General features: G+C 37.9%; 1 protein-coding gene across 1 annotated transcript in view; it reads right to left on the reverse strand.

Moving 5' to 3' along the window:
* Positions 1–15,901, reverse strand: part of FTO (fat mass and obesity associated) — a 205,686-nt gene that overhangs the window by 143,611 nt on the left and 46,174 nt on the right. The window lies entirely within an intron of this gene.

A 15,901-nucleotide genomic window follows, 5' to 3' on the forward strand; every position in this document is an offset into this window, starting at 1 on the left:
AACCTACAGTGTGTCTTTACCCCAACTGTTGCCTGCATGGCTGAACATATGTTTTCTGAACAAGAACTGAAGCAGAAAGTGTTCTTTGTTATAATTCACTCCTTTGTATACACCTCCCTTTTCCCATTTTGGTCACATGCAAACAGTAGTTACGCTGAACACTTAAGTTCTGAAGGACTGCACAGCAGTGTACGCTTCAGTGATTATTCACTATTGCTGAAATCAGTTGAGCTAAGATGCAATACAAGACTCACTTCACCAATGTGCATGCTGGACAGCTTACATTTTGCAATACTGAATCACAGCGAGTACAACCTGCACACATTGCTTAGCCCGCAGACAGAATTTTCAGCATCAACAATTATATGCAGTTCTAATAAGGACTGAAGAATCATGCAACAAATGATCTTATGTGTTCAGAAGAACTCAAAAGAGTACCCTATGAGCATAATTTTCTTAGCATATCAAAATTAACATCATCAGCTCTTATGAATAATTTGGGGGGGGGAAGGGAGGAGAGGAAAAAACGATGGGCTTCAAAGCCAGAAGTAGGTAATAGCATCTCACCAACACTGAAATAAACTCTAGTTTGAATAAAATACATTATTTTACTGATTCTAATGAAATAATTTTACATGTAAGCAAGGCTTTGCTTTGACTCATCTAATTTATACTGAAGCCCTAATATGCTAAGCTACATATGAGCTTCTCTTAAAATATTTACAGAGGCAAACTTGCACCAAAATCTCCAAACTAGACACTCAGTCCTTGTAGCATTCAAAATACAAACTGGAACCACTAAACTTAGTATTATTGGTCACATGAAAAATTACTTTTAAATGTCCCCAAACTGTGAAGAAACAGTGAGTGCTAGATTCTGAATTGATTATTGCATTTTTATTTGTGACTATCTTTTAGTGTCATATTACTGATTTCCTTGAACAACACATCTTAGCATCTATTTAGTATGGAAAAGCCTAGAACGCCAACATTTTCTTTCCTCTCATTCCTGAAGCCACTACCTATTGCCATCAAGCTACTTATTGCCTTGGCCACACCACTTTCTAGCCCAATGTCTAGTAATACAGTTGCGCAAAAATTTGGGACACATTCCCGTTGTCATGAGTTTTATCGAAATAATTTAAAACACAGATAGCCACGTTACAGAATGGGTTAAACACTGCAAAATGAAGAAGCTGCAAGCCACAATCAAATGAAATAGCAAGCCACATGTCCAGAAGTGCCTGTGGGCATGCTTTGTCTAAGACACATGCCATAGCAGAAGAGCAATTTAGTACATGTGCAAGATAACCACATACAGCTGAATCCTATCTTCGAATGACATAAGGGTTTCAATGCCTTTATCATCCACACAGCACTACATGCACCGGGTCTGCAGATATCCCTGTGAGAATGGGACTCTCACCATGTTGTTTCAAAAAGGAAGTTTTGTCACATTTGGCTCAAATAACAGCTTCATTACACCCAGTGACACCATGGCACACTGTTATGAAGATTTAAAATTCATAGTCATGTAAGTGCAGTAGTAATACTAGCTGTCATGGTAGAAGGGACAGAAACAGAATTTAGAGCACACTCCTGGGAAGAGCACGAGAATTAAAACCAATACAGAACCTGATATACTATACGTATTTAATGTATGCGGAATACAACATTGTCAAGCAGCAAGGAGGACATCACCACCCATTGCTAGAGATTGATCATGACAGCAGCATTTGGAAATACACTTCTCTGCAAGCTATGATCCTTGTTTCTCAACTCAAAACTAGGCAATCGGATTTCAGTGCCTTATCCTCCTCCAGTTTTATTAATAGTAAATAACTATATTTTTTACATAAAAACATGTGCTAGCCACAAAAATGATGATGACTTGCCATTGAAGGTGTGCTGCGTAAAGTGTACTAAGAAATGCAATATACTAGCAAATTAAAAAAAAATGGGGGACTGACACAGAATCACAGAATTTTCAGAGTTGGAAGGGACCTCTAGAGATCATCTAGTCCAACTCCCCTGCTAAAGCAGGATTGCCCAGAGCACATTACTCAGGACTGCATCCAGGCGGGTCTTGAAAATCTCCAGAGAAGGGGACTCCACAACCTCCCTGGGCAGCCTGTGCCACTGCTCTGTCACCCTAACTGTAAGGAAGTTTTTCCGTGTTTTGGAACGGAACTTCTTATGTTCCAACTTGCACCCATTGCCCCTCGTCCTGTCACTGGGAACCACCGAGAAGAGTATGGCTCCATCCAAAAAGGACGAAGGAGAAAGATACAGGACAAAGGAGAAGATACAGAGGATTTTACCGATTTAACTCTCATCAGTCACCCAAAATATGTACAGTCACTATTTTGGATGCCGTACTTACAGTAAATATTGATACCTCCTGGGAGGGCAGGCAACTACTTAATTTTAATTCCCGTGCATTCAGGGCATGGTTAGGAACAAAGTTTTGCACATGTCACCTTAACTTATTAGGGCATAAAGCTACATAATCGTGTAATGTATATATATGCCACCTATATATGGACACTAATTTCCCATTACGAGCGATAAAGGGGAATATATCCTACTAGTATATATAGGCAACACAAATCTTACAAGAAAAAAAGATAATTGCAAAATGAATTCAGTAGTCCAGGTGCACCTGCAATGCTAAATAAGGCAATGCTTCATTATAATTAATACGTCTGATCAAACTTACCAACCTGTAGGCTCAAAAGAAACCTACACTTTTTTCCAGTAAAAAAACCCAAACAAACCACAAAAACAAACAACCAAAACACCTCCTCCTAAATCAAAGAAAATTAAAACCAATTAAACCTAAACTTATACGTGTATGCCCATATACGCTTTATACAGATATACGCAGACCAGGGTACAACACAGCACACTTGCAGTCACTGTTTGTGTCACATCCTGCTTAATTGGAGTACGTCATCACGGAATTGGAGCACTAATTCACAGTACATGCAAGCAGACCTCCACCCCTTCTGAGGACCGATCATTTCCCACAGATGTTCTCATCCTCCTGAGTCACGCGGTTGGTTACCTCTGTTATACCAGGAACCCAGTAACATTTCTTCCTATTTATTGTTCTTCTGAATGCAATATATCTGTAAAGCCTACGCTTTATAAAGCTGTTAATGCAAACTACAGCCAGTTATTGATTATTCTGTGTTGACAGAGTTGTGTTCCAGTAAAAGACCATGATATCCGTTACACTTCCTGGACATTAGATCTGGATTCTGCCCACGTTTTCCTTTCATGGCTATATGGATATGACAAATACCAACATATTAATATTCCATGCTCTTAAAGTACCTCTTTTCTTCCATTTATATTCCCTGATATCCCATATGGGTTTGTTTCCATTCTATTCTGATTCTGGGGAAGGATTTTTGCTCTGTTTCACAATCTTACGAAGGGAGCAAATAAAGCACTTAGTTTATCTCCTCAGGAGAAAGAATAGAAAAGGTTCATTCTTAATCCTTAAGAGGAAGATTACCAACTAATTAACCCAACAATTAAAAGTACACACATGGAAAGATCAAGGAAGTAGCTCAGAGGCAAAATAAATCAGTTAAGAAAATTTTAAAATTTACTTCTGTCACCTACTAGTGCATTAAAAAAAGCTTCTTCTGGAAATATTATTTAGATTCTAAATGTTGTCAATCTGTCATATTCATTTTACATGAACATTCAAGTATTTATAGATGAATACATGAGAAAGAATTAAACACTTGAATGGCCAACTATTTGAAAACTTCACTATATCAAAAATCATTATATAGACAGTTTTCATTAATGACACAGCATTCAATCAGGGAAAATAAACTTTCACCATATGATTCATGTGCCTAACAAAGACAACAAACAGCATGATCAACCGATGACTGAATATATGCATGTTGGTTACTCTCCGAAACAAATCATGTGCTTAAGATTCTGGCAATTCAACAAATATGACATTTGCATGATGCGCTCATAACTATGACAATACAATTTGGAAAACAGAAAACACTGTTACTCTGTGACACCCTGTAACAATACATTCTGTTACACTACACTGCGACATTCACAGCTCCTGACTTACCCTTCACTAGTGTTTCCTTCTGTAGACGCGTGAAATAAGATATGGGTTCTCAAGTTCAGCTGCAAAGTCCAACTTAGGAGAGAGGTCAAAGTTGGCTGACTAATCACCTCTGCACTCTTCCAGAAGGATCAGTTAATCCACTAGTAAAAGTTAAAGCAACGTCAAGGATGTGTTAACATAAACTGGCCAAGTGTCCTTACCAGACACGTAGGGAGTATGGGCCACAATGGAGATGTTCTCCACTAACCGAAAAAAGGTTTTGGATCTTCTGAGTTACTGTGGAAATGAAAAATAGCAGTTTGTGGAGGAGGGTTTGACCTGTGTTCTCTCCTACAAAAATTTCTACCCCTAAAGATACGTCATGATAAGCTATACTAGAGCTGTAAATCTCCATTTAACGTTATTGCCTATCCATTTCATATTCTGCTTTAACACAACACTGTAGCGTAAATCACACTTCACAGACTCAGAGGCCACACATAAGAGATATAGCCTATGTGAACAATCGTTAAAACTAGTAATGTGGAATATATAAATACTTCTGTTCCTAAAGAGGACGAAAAACAGGTCTCTCTCTTCAATATTTGGATTTTGGAGCTTGTGTTCATTGGTTTTTGTTTTGTTTTTTCTTTTTAAATTCTTATTTAAGATGTTGTTATGCAATCTTTTTATATACACCAAATCAATTTTCAGGTATAACTTTACATTCATTTAGGAAAATAATAAGCTAAAACATTTTCATTAGGATATGGACTGCCTTTTAACAATGTTGGATTATTTTTTCATATTCAGCAACAGCTCTGTTGTCAAGACGACTGCATACTGGAAGACATATTTGTTGTACTACTTAGTCTTAAATGCTATACATTTCTTTTTTTGTTTCACAAAAATGTTTCTGAAATGTTTATTGACAGAACTACTCTCATATTAAACTATCATTATGTTCTTGAGTGTTAAATAATCTTAATTCAAGGTTGGCAGATATCATCCTGTTTAAACTAACTTCTATGAGTAGTCAAATCAGTTATTCTCATACTGGAGAAGTCACTAGATAGAGTAAGTTGCTCTACATATAGTACCTGTGACCAAGAATGCTGAAAGTTTAGATGAATTGTAAGAAAACTGAAACGCAAGACAAAATTTCCCCGTCTAAAGGCTAAGAGCATAGCAGATATTATAAAGAAATATAACATTTTGATAATCATTTGCGAAAACAAGTTGTCACAACATTTTGGTTTTACAATACAGCAACCAAATACTATGAACTTAAGTTCACGCACTGAAGAGTTTTCACCTCAGCCAAGTCCCTATTTCTGCCTCAACTGCAAGTTGGCAAAAAATTATTTTCTGCCTTGATTAACACAGTTTGAAAACCAAAGTACTATTCCTACTAAGCTACAACTTGCCATATTCAGAAGAGTGTTCCGCTTTGATAAACATGTATTATTGCTTCATCTTCTGCACAGAATAGTTTACCCTTGCCTTGTTTGTTCAGTGCTTCTTCATTCAGTACACGCACCGAAACTGCTGCATACAACCTTCTTGGATCAAATGCATCACACTGGATGGATCACAGCCACATGTATATGCTATTTCCATGTGCTGGTATAAATCTATGTGTCTCAAAACCAGACATGAATCAAATGGTATTCATGGTCCAAAATTATCTCCAAATATTAAAAAAGCAAACAACCTGGAACAGGGATATCCCCCAAAAACTTCTGACACAGTGCAGCACTTTCTTAAGAGCATGACTTGAACTTTTTTGGCCTACAAAAACAACTACAGATGCCAGCCACAGATTACAATCAGCATTGGTTTTGAATCACCTAAAATCTTGGGACTCAGGGCCAATTCTAGATAATCAAAAGCAAAATAACTCAAAATTTCAACAGTATTTTTCTTCCTTGCACCAATGACTACAGGTAGAAAAGCACAAAGCTTACTTAAAATTCATGAAACAATTTTAAAAGGTTATACTTTGTTCTTTTTTAAACAGATGAAAAGCACTGAGCATATTAATTTAATTGGCATTTTTAGAAAGTCTTAATTTTAAACCTGCACCAACACACAAACAGCAACTGGGAAATTGTTATGTAAAGGGTTTTAGGTGGAAAAGAGCAGTTCCAGCTTTGTTTATTACTTTTAAAATATAAGGAAAGGAAAGAGGAAAAGCTGCTGCTTTTTCATTATTTGAGGTGAATCCATTAGCTCAGCTAAAAAAAAAAAAAAAAAGAAAAAAGTATCACAGGTCAAAAGAACAAAATGACACACAAAAATCCATTGCCAAACTGGCTGTCGGTTGGATGCACAAGAGTAAGGCTAAACAACTGTGGTACGGAGACAAAATATGCTTTCTTTAAGAGGCTGTTACAATAAGTTATTTAAGCCTTGTGAACAGCCCTGCCTTGCACCCACCCCTCACACATTAATGAAAACAAAGGGGGCCCATTTATATTGTAACCGTGCAGTGGGGTTAAGCATGTGACCTTAAAGTATGGTGCGCTTGTGCTCAGTGGAAAGGTTCTTGACAATATAAACAAGAATTACTGCTGTTAGAGAAAGGGAAGACAATTAAAAACAATCTAGGATGCATGTTGTACAGCTGTTCAAGTTTCAGCTACATCTGACCTCTAAAGATGCTACGTGTTTTACTTCAGAAACTTAAGCCATTTTAGTTTTATTAAAATAATCCTTCAACAAAAACTGAATTTGTATGACAAACATGAGGTTTTATACGAGTAACAATGAAAATTGTGTATTGCTGGCAAAACATGCCATCGCTGCAGTTAAAAAGATGTTGTGGTCTGAACATCTCTTTCCAACAGTGAAGTTTACTAACAGCTAAGCAAAAAGGAAATCTTTATGAAGAAAGCTAAGAAAACCTGTTTAGAAAAAAACCCTGTTCTTGAAGAAAGAAAAAAGACTTCAACAGGTCAAATCCTATAATCAAATCTGTTTGACAGACCTTGCCCAGGCAAAAGAAGCCTGGGTGATTTCAGCAAAACTCTGCAGGCGCAGTGTCCCAGTATAGATCAAATTGCAGGGCCAAGGAGCCACAACATTTTAAGATTAATTTTGGATGCCATTGATTCCAAATGCAGTAAAGACAGACTGCAATTATGGTTAGTATTTTTTTTTTATACAAATTTTCTAATAACTAAGAAAATACTTATACTTCAGAGAGAAAAGATAGAATGAGCTGTCGTCGTCCCCCCCCCCAGCCAGTGCAACCTATTGTCCTAATATTGTCCTTAAAAAAAAGGGTTATAGAAGAAATACTTCTGAGAAAATAACAAAGATCTTGGCTAAGTTTCTCAAAACCACAATTTTCCTGCCTGTTTGATCTTTGTACAGTCAGCATAAGACATTGAAACTCCTCCACAAATGAAAGGCATTCATGGGAAGCCATCAGAAAGCATTGCTCTTCCTCTGGGACCCAGGACAATAAAAGAAAAGTTTGTGTCTGCCACGTGGGCCTACGATTCAGCTTAAATGAACAAACTATTGCAATATCCTTCGGCTTTGTGAAAGCGATACTTCCTACTTTTTTGGAAGAAAGGAAGTCATACATAAACAGAACAAAGGGAAGAGGCAACACGAGGAGAGCCTCTCATAATAAATATTACAGTGAAAGTTTTGCTCATCAAACCAAGATTAAAAACATATTTTAATCTCCCAAGTTTTACGCCTTTGATGTATGTCGAGGAGGAAAGCTTATATATTTTGTAAGATTTACAACATTTCTAGTGGGAATAGCTTCGTATTTCAGCTTTTTCCTTGTTTCTGAAATTGAGAATATATTGGGTTGATTCTATCCCTTAATGCTGTGTCATATTGAGCACTTCTTTAGAGAACAGCAGTTCGGATGTCCTTTGGATATTTTTTTCCCCCACAAATAAGCTAGTGTTCCACTGAGCAAAGCACTGCAAAATCATTACTGTGGTGTAATGGTAATCTTTGTAACTATGAAATACTTCTTAAAATGCCAGCTTTCCTAGACCACAGGAAAGATCAAATATTTGCACTAAACTCTATAGCACAGAGAACCACTAAATTGCATTTCTTTGTGGTGCTAAAATTAGGAGAAGGTTATATAGCTTCAGTAGGAAAAGTAGTAATTTATTATCTGTAATTTCGCCACTACATGCCCACAACAGCCTGCTATAACACACGAAGCATTAATTTTCAGAATTACAAGACACAAAGCACAAAACTTAAGCATCAGGAGCTCTCTTTATAACATGTCCTGTTAAATTCTGCACTATTTTCTTGCCCTCTCATACAACCTTTCTCTGCAGCTTTTCTTGTTCTCTCTTAATACAGCACCCATTGCTACGACCAAAGGACCTGCACTTAAAATCACATTGGCTTGCTGTACTACGGTCAAATAGCTGCTCGTTGCCACAACCCTAGGTGAGGGCAAAACCAAATACATTAATGGTCTCTCCTCAGATGGTGTAAGGCAAAATAGCTGAAAGTTTCAATGTAAGTAAGAATGAAAGAGAGCAGGTAAGCATGCTCCCTCTGGTTTCGCATGTTGTACAACACTGTTGCTTTGGTCTTAATCAACCATTAACTTTGGGGGACATCATCAGAAGAGCCAATTTTCAAGTACTGTTTCACAAACACTCTAGTCAGAAGAGCAAAGGTGAAAGATGCTAGAGTTGACATTTTAAACAACTGTTACAGTGAAGATAAATGTATTGAATACTGGTAGACTTAAATTAACAATTTTTAAGGAAGATCTGCTAGTTTCAGAGAAATATGAAACTAGTTCTAAACAGTTATAAGTGAAGAAAACTCTGGCCATTAGACATGTCTGTTGTTTAGGAGGTGGGAAGGAGGAAGCAGCTGAGGAGGTGACAAAAACCTTTTCACAGCTGTAGCAGCTCCTATAGAGTTGCTAAAGGTTCTCCTCCTATGCATCATTTCAAAGGCACACGGACTGCATAGCTGACTTCCCAGAAGCCAAATCCTTTCAACGTCTGGTATTAAAATACTCTCAATCAGTCCATTCAATTCCAAAGATATATAAAAGAGAGATGCGCAAAGTTGTCCAGAGATGGTAACTTGCAGATAAAGGAAAAAAGAGAAGGCAGAAGGTTCAAGAACAGTCATAGCAGACTGCCTTTCTTAAGGAAAATACGCAAAATGCTGTAAGGGACAAAAGGGTTACAGTACCAGAAAATGAATATAGATTTCAACCTAGGAATGGTCAAGAAAAGATTATTCTAGAACTATTAAGAAAAACAACAATAAAATTATAATCAGCTGGAATGACACCAAAGAAACTTCAAGGAGCCCGACAGGGAAGACAGGTGTCTTGTCCATAAACACTGTGCCAAAAGTAGGTTCATGCACAACTTCTTAAGTCATTTGCCCAAAGCAAATAGCAAGCAAATGAAAGTGTGAGGAATAATAGGATTCTTGTCTCCTACTCTCCATTTCCCTTCATGTTGCCATATGGTATCCATATCTGTGAGGATAAGCGGTACTTTGTACCCTGGTGTTTCAGTTTTCATGACACTTTACAAGTCTCATTGCTCATTTCACCGCTTTCCACTAGCTACTCCTTAATGACACCCAGCCATTGCTTCCTTTGCTTTCCCATAAAAATAACATACTCAGGAAATAATGAATGTATATTTGTCTCTTTCAAGTAACTGCAGCTCCGTTTTAACCATTTACTTTGCAATAAACTTTTTAAAGAGAGGCTTCCCCCCCCCCCCCCCCCCCCCCCAAAAGGAGTCTATATATCTTAAGGATCACAATATACTCATTTTTTTAAATATACAAATAATATCCTATGGCATCACTTCAGAGCTACAACCTACATTAATTCCCTCACCGCAGGGAGAAAAAAAAATAAAAAAATCACAATAAATGCAACAACTGCGCACTCCATAGCTCATTTTGAGTCTTCAGCCCAAAGAGAAATACCCAGTGACTGGTATGGTTCACGAAAAAGACTATCAAATTACTTCTAATAGTGACTTGCTACAAAGCATACTTTGCTAGATGGAGTCACTTAAGAAGTTTCCATGGAAACAAGAAAGAATTGGCCCAGAGAGGAGTAGTGTAAGCTTATTAACAACAGCATGCTTAAGTGCTCCAAGCCTTAACTGAAAGAACCACCTGAAAAGGCAGTCGTTTACTCTCCTCTGATGAGTGCAAATAGTGGACTCAAACCAGTTGTCAAGACTGAGCAGGTTTGGTGAAGATGCAGGTAGAGCCTGAGGAGATGCTAGAAGGGAAAATGAATCCTCCAGTACTACAGAAGCCAGGAACATACCTCAGGAAAAAAATAAAATAATTGAGATGAACATGACTCAAAGATTTACCTTTTAGCAGGTCACTCTTGCTCTGCTTATTCTTCCTCAGTGCAAAACTGCAACATAGTCTATATGAGAAAATTCTGCATTTTTCTGCATTAAACTAGCCACTGAAGCAGGTATCAAAACATGTTTCAAAAAGAGCATTCTCTGTAGAAGACTCGACATTTTGAGATATTTTAAAGCAGGATAAGGTAATGCTTAATATCGCTGAAGCCTCTGAAAACAAAACACTGTTCATAATAAATTAGGAGAAAAATATCCCCGGGAAATTTGAAATCCTTCTCTTCTCCCCAACCCCCAGATTTTCATAGATTTTTAAAGCTTATTCCATTCACAGACCATTGCAACTCTCTGGAAACTATCCTAAAGGGTAATTTTTCCCTGTGTTTAGAGAAGTGTTTGTAATGTGTTCTACAGCATGCCATAGGAGTAATACTCCAAATTTTTCACCTTTAAGTGATAAACTTGCATATGAAGAACAAATGAAGAAACACAATTTGGACTTTTTTTTCTCTATTTTTTTTTTTTTTTAGAATGCAATAACATTAATATAGCAAAAGGAAAAGATTCATCACTGTTCATAAGAATTCATTCGCCCAGGGAATTTTTTCATCTGCCCTCTCCTTTACGTAGCTAGACAGAAAATAGATTTTGCTGGCTATGTTTAATTTCCACAGCTGTCACTGTGATCTAAAACATTTATATTGGAGCAATCACATTTATCCTCAGGAAATGAAGAACTGGAGTACCAGTTCAAACACTATGTAGGCTACCTACTATCTTCCGACCCCAGCGGTGTCTTAGATTTAGAAGTTGTACTATGCAAATAAGCAGTAAAATGTTTTTTGCTTAAAACATATTTGAAAAATGCAATTAGTTATTGAAACAGAATAAGTTGACATGGTTCATCCATGCTTATTGACACATGTAAGACAAAAGGAGATGCGACAGCAAAACGAAACCAGGAGACAAATATTTAATATTTCTGATGTACATCTCTAAGCTTATTTCAAGTAGCATACTCTGAATGTCTAGTAATGAATTTAATTGTATCAATTCCGCTTATGGAAAGAGTCACCAAAAAAAAAAGAGCATCGCAAGTCAAATTCATAGCCCTGGTGAGAAAGTCATTTACAGTTATTTACTTAAGTCCCTTATGCAAACTATTCAAATAGTGGTTTTGAAAAAAAAAGAAGCCTACAGCACTTCTGCAAATATTTATAGTTCAACCCAAGAAAATAAACAGTTGTTTGTGACAGATGTAAAAAGGAGTCAAGCACGTTTCAGCAGACTTTGAAACAGGACTAGCAAAATTGTAATGTAATACATATTCGTACATAATATAATCTTCAATATAAAAACTGCTAAGTACATTGTTCTAGTTATACCAGCCACATCAGCAAACAACTTGCTCCATCTTTCCTGAAGCAAATCTTAGTTACCAAGCTGGATCTTATTATTCACATTTAATGTGTTGGTATTTACATAAGTTTAAGTTATGCTTTCAGTTGTATGTTCTTTCAGTCTTTTCTCGCTACCCACTAATTCCTTTCCCTTCACACTCCCCCCCCCCCAAGTAAAAATGGATTTACACAAAAGCAGTAACAAGTTTTACTGAAAAATGCATACTGGTTTTAATCAGGCAGCTCATCACTTAAAATTTCACACATACACACTACTGCAAATGTTTTATCTGCAGACTTTCAGGCTGAATGTTCTGCTACAGTAAGGCCATAATACAAGAACTCCTTCAAGAAAGTTGATTCAGAAATATGTCAGCAGACAAAAAACTATTCTTGATATAGAAAGTGAAATAATACATTTGCACAAAAGTCACATTTTTAACTGGTTGTATCATTTGTTATTAGAAGTGTACATATTTCATTTTCCCAGAGCAAGACCCTACTAAATGCTGCAGTCAAGCTGAAGTGTAATAGATGAAAATTCATATCTTGGTATTAATACTTTACAGTTCTTTTGATCCATGAAAGCAAGTATCTGCCTAGTTTCTCTTTCCCATTCGATCACTTACTATGTTTTTTCTACCTTCAACAGGTAACAGGAAGGAAAGGAAAAATAATTTTGGAAGATGATGCATCAGCTTTCACATTAACTTTATTATGCTGACTACAAAGTTTAAAAAGTACAGACATTTTCTAATGTATTACTGTTCTCTTTCCTGTCACACTGTCTCTTGTACTTCCAAGATCCCTTATACTTCCATTATCTTTATTCCCATTTCTCTCTATTTTTTAACTCTTCTCTCACTTTGTTATACACAGAATCACAGAATGGTCAGGGTTGGAAGGAACCTCTGGAGATCATCTAGTCCAACCCCCCCGCCAGAGCAGGGTCACCTACAGCAGGTTGCACAGGACAGCGTCCAGGTGGGTTATGAATGTCTCCAGAGTGGGAGACTCCACAACCACTCTGGGCAGCCTGTGCCACTGCTCCACTACCCTCAAAGTAAAGAAGATCCTCCTCATGTTAAGATGGAACTTCCTACGTTCAAGCTTGTGCCCATTACCCCTCATCTTACCCCTCATCCTATCACTGGGTACCACTGAAAAAAGACTGCTCCCATCCCCCTGGTACCCTCCCTTTAAGTATTTATAAGCATTAATAAGATCCCCCCTCAGTCTTCTTTTCTCTAGACTAAAGAGACTCAAGTCCCTAAGCCTTTCCTCATATGAGAGATGTTCTAATCCCCTAATCATCTTCGCAGCTCTTTGCTGGACCCTCTCCAGCAGATCCCTGTCTTTCTTGAACCGGGGTGCCCAGAACCGGACACAATACTCCAGATGCGGTCTCACCAGGGCAGACTAGAGGGGGAGGATGACCTCCGTCATCCTTCTTCTTCTCTCCTTCTTAAAATTGTTTCCCTTCCTTGTTCATCCCTCTTTCCTGCAACTGATTCCTTTCCAATTCCTCTCTCTGCTCTGCTCACAAAAGCACACTGGCCTTTAATTCTGCTTCCTGCTGCACCCTCCAAAAACCCTCCTTCAAGTTCTTATGCTTGCCATGCATTTTGCGGTGCCAAACTACCCACAATTTCTCTGCAGATGTAGAAAAAACATTTCTAAGCGCAAATGAAACTATTAAAATATAAGCAAAACATTAAAGGAACAAAAAAAGAAGGAACGAAGCCAGTGTAGTGCTTAGTGTTTGTACAAGAGAAATAAAGCTAACCACAGGCCAGCAATTGAATGGCAGACAGCAGTTAAACAATCTCAAACAGAAAAGTCATGTAGGAAGCCACAGTGCAGAGTTCCCCCTGGAGCATGTACGGGGAAAAAAGTCCCCCTAACATTTTAGCATGTCTGCTTTTTATGCCACAACATAGAGCTAATTGTCCTCAGTGTCTGAGCTGGATTCCTTGCATGCTGGAGCAGAACAAATACTGCTTTTTCACCTATGTGTCACAGCAAACATGAAAGATTATGGCAAAAGCAAACCAGCACTAATCTTAGCACCTCACAGAGCTCCGAGCAAAACACCAGAGAGAAAAGCAGAGAGAAAGCTAGCACACAACAGACGGTAAAACAAAATCATCAAATGAGTAGCTGGACGGGAGCATCTTGCCTCTGTGCTTCTCCTTCCTTAACAGTCATCCTATCTGCCGTAGAGCAAGATTAAAACACCCACAGATTTGGTACCGAGATTAAACATAGTTATTATAATATGTTTCAATTTTCTGACAGATTGAACGACTTCATCCAGCAGTTCAGGCATTAAGCCCATAGCTGCTAACTGAGTTAAAACACAGCTGTTATACACCAGTGAACTCACGTTCCAGCTCTGCAAAATATACGTTGTTAACGCTTGATCAGCCTCGTCTGATGCTGAGTTTTCTCAAAACACCAAGTCAAGATAAGTTATGCCTCTCTTGGAAAATGCAGAAGCAGCCTATCATATCCCTTTATAGTTTCCAAGATCAGCATCATTTGAGCTGAGAACATACTACAATCTGAAGCTTGAAATACTGACCCCACCTGATGAGCTGCTCTCCTTTCGTTTTTGACTTCCTGACATTAATGTTTCCTTCCTTGCTCTTTGACCACCTTCTTTGTTTGTATGCAAGTCCTGAACATTGCAGGCCACTGTGTATCAACACAATTTTCCGGTAACTGGCTTCTAGCGGTTTCAGGTACTACCAGAGAGGTTTTGGAGTGGAAAAATACCAGTAAGGGAACTCTGCCATATGCTTCCAGATTCAGAGTAGGTGAAATGCCCACAGTATGAAGAAACCTCCAGTGGAATGCCTCAGCATTTACAGTCAAGGAACATGTTATGGTCATCTTTACAGAAGGGAGCAAAGCCAGTGTCAGAGCATACTTCGGTAAAAACTGACACTTGCTGTAGACCACCAGCAGTCTTCGCAGTTGGACACAGCAACTCAGAAAACCTGGACAGACAACTGAATCCTCTTGGAGATGTATGAACGGTTACACAATCCCAGGACTGTGTGAAAAACAAAACGGCAAAAAGCCTTCACTGCTTCCCTCTCACCAGCTCCAGTAACAAGAACACAGCTCAGCAAACCACAAAAAAGACCACGTTATTTAGAGAAACGCCTGAAATATTAGGGTAAGGGTAACTTCTGCACAGCCACAACCTTTGAAAGAATTGAAGGCTTTAAAAACAGCTTCTCAATTCTGGGAACACAGTATTGGGAGACAGCTGACAGCTGGACAAGAATCTCTACAGGATCTCCAAATCAGCTGAAGTGACGGCCATATATATATTTATACATTGTAAAGTGTGTGTGGATATGTATACATACACACAATTTTATATATACACACAAATAGAATCTTTTCTTTAATAAATCTCTTAAAAATGGCTTAGGATGAGATAAAGGAAGGTATCTTCTCTTTTAGAGGCTAATACGGAATGCCTTCTTCCACGTGCTTTTGACTAGGCTTCTTTCGGTTAAGAGACTGTCACTATTTTTAAATGAAGGATTTCTGGAGGGCCTGTTCATTGCAAAGAGAATTTATGTTCTAATGACTACAGCTTCAACAGACTTGGGCCCCTAAGGAAGAAGGATGCTCCTCGCCTCCCCTCACCCCACATTACCTCAATGTAATTTTCAGATAAAACAGAGAACACAAAACCTTTAGTTAAAAAAAAAAAAAAAAAAAAAAATCAAAGAAAGAAACACTGCAAAACAAACCCAAATAAAAGAATGTACCTTTGACCTCTGGTAATTCAAATAGAGTGTTAATCACCAAAGGATTAACACCCTCTGCATTATAAATAACATAACCAGTCATCAGGAAATTATAACACCCCATATAATCAAGAAACACTGAAGTCTACCATAGAATTATGCCCAAGCAGGGGGAGGTACTAAGATGAGAAACTAACATATTGCATCAGTTCAGTAAGATTGTGCAACTTCAAGAATTATGGAGAACAGCTCAGTGCTCAAACAGATAACCCTCTTTCC

Source organism: Charadrius vociferus, unplaced genomic scaffold, assembly GCF_000708025.1.
Source record: "Charadrius vociferus isolate BGI_N301 unplaced genomic scaffold, ASM70802v2 scaffold475, whole genome shotgun sequence".
NCBI lineage: Eukaryota > Metazoa > Chordata > Aves > Charadriiformes > Charadriidae > Charadrius > Charadrius vociferus.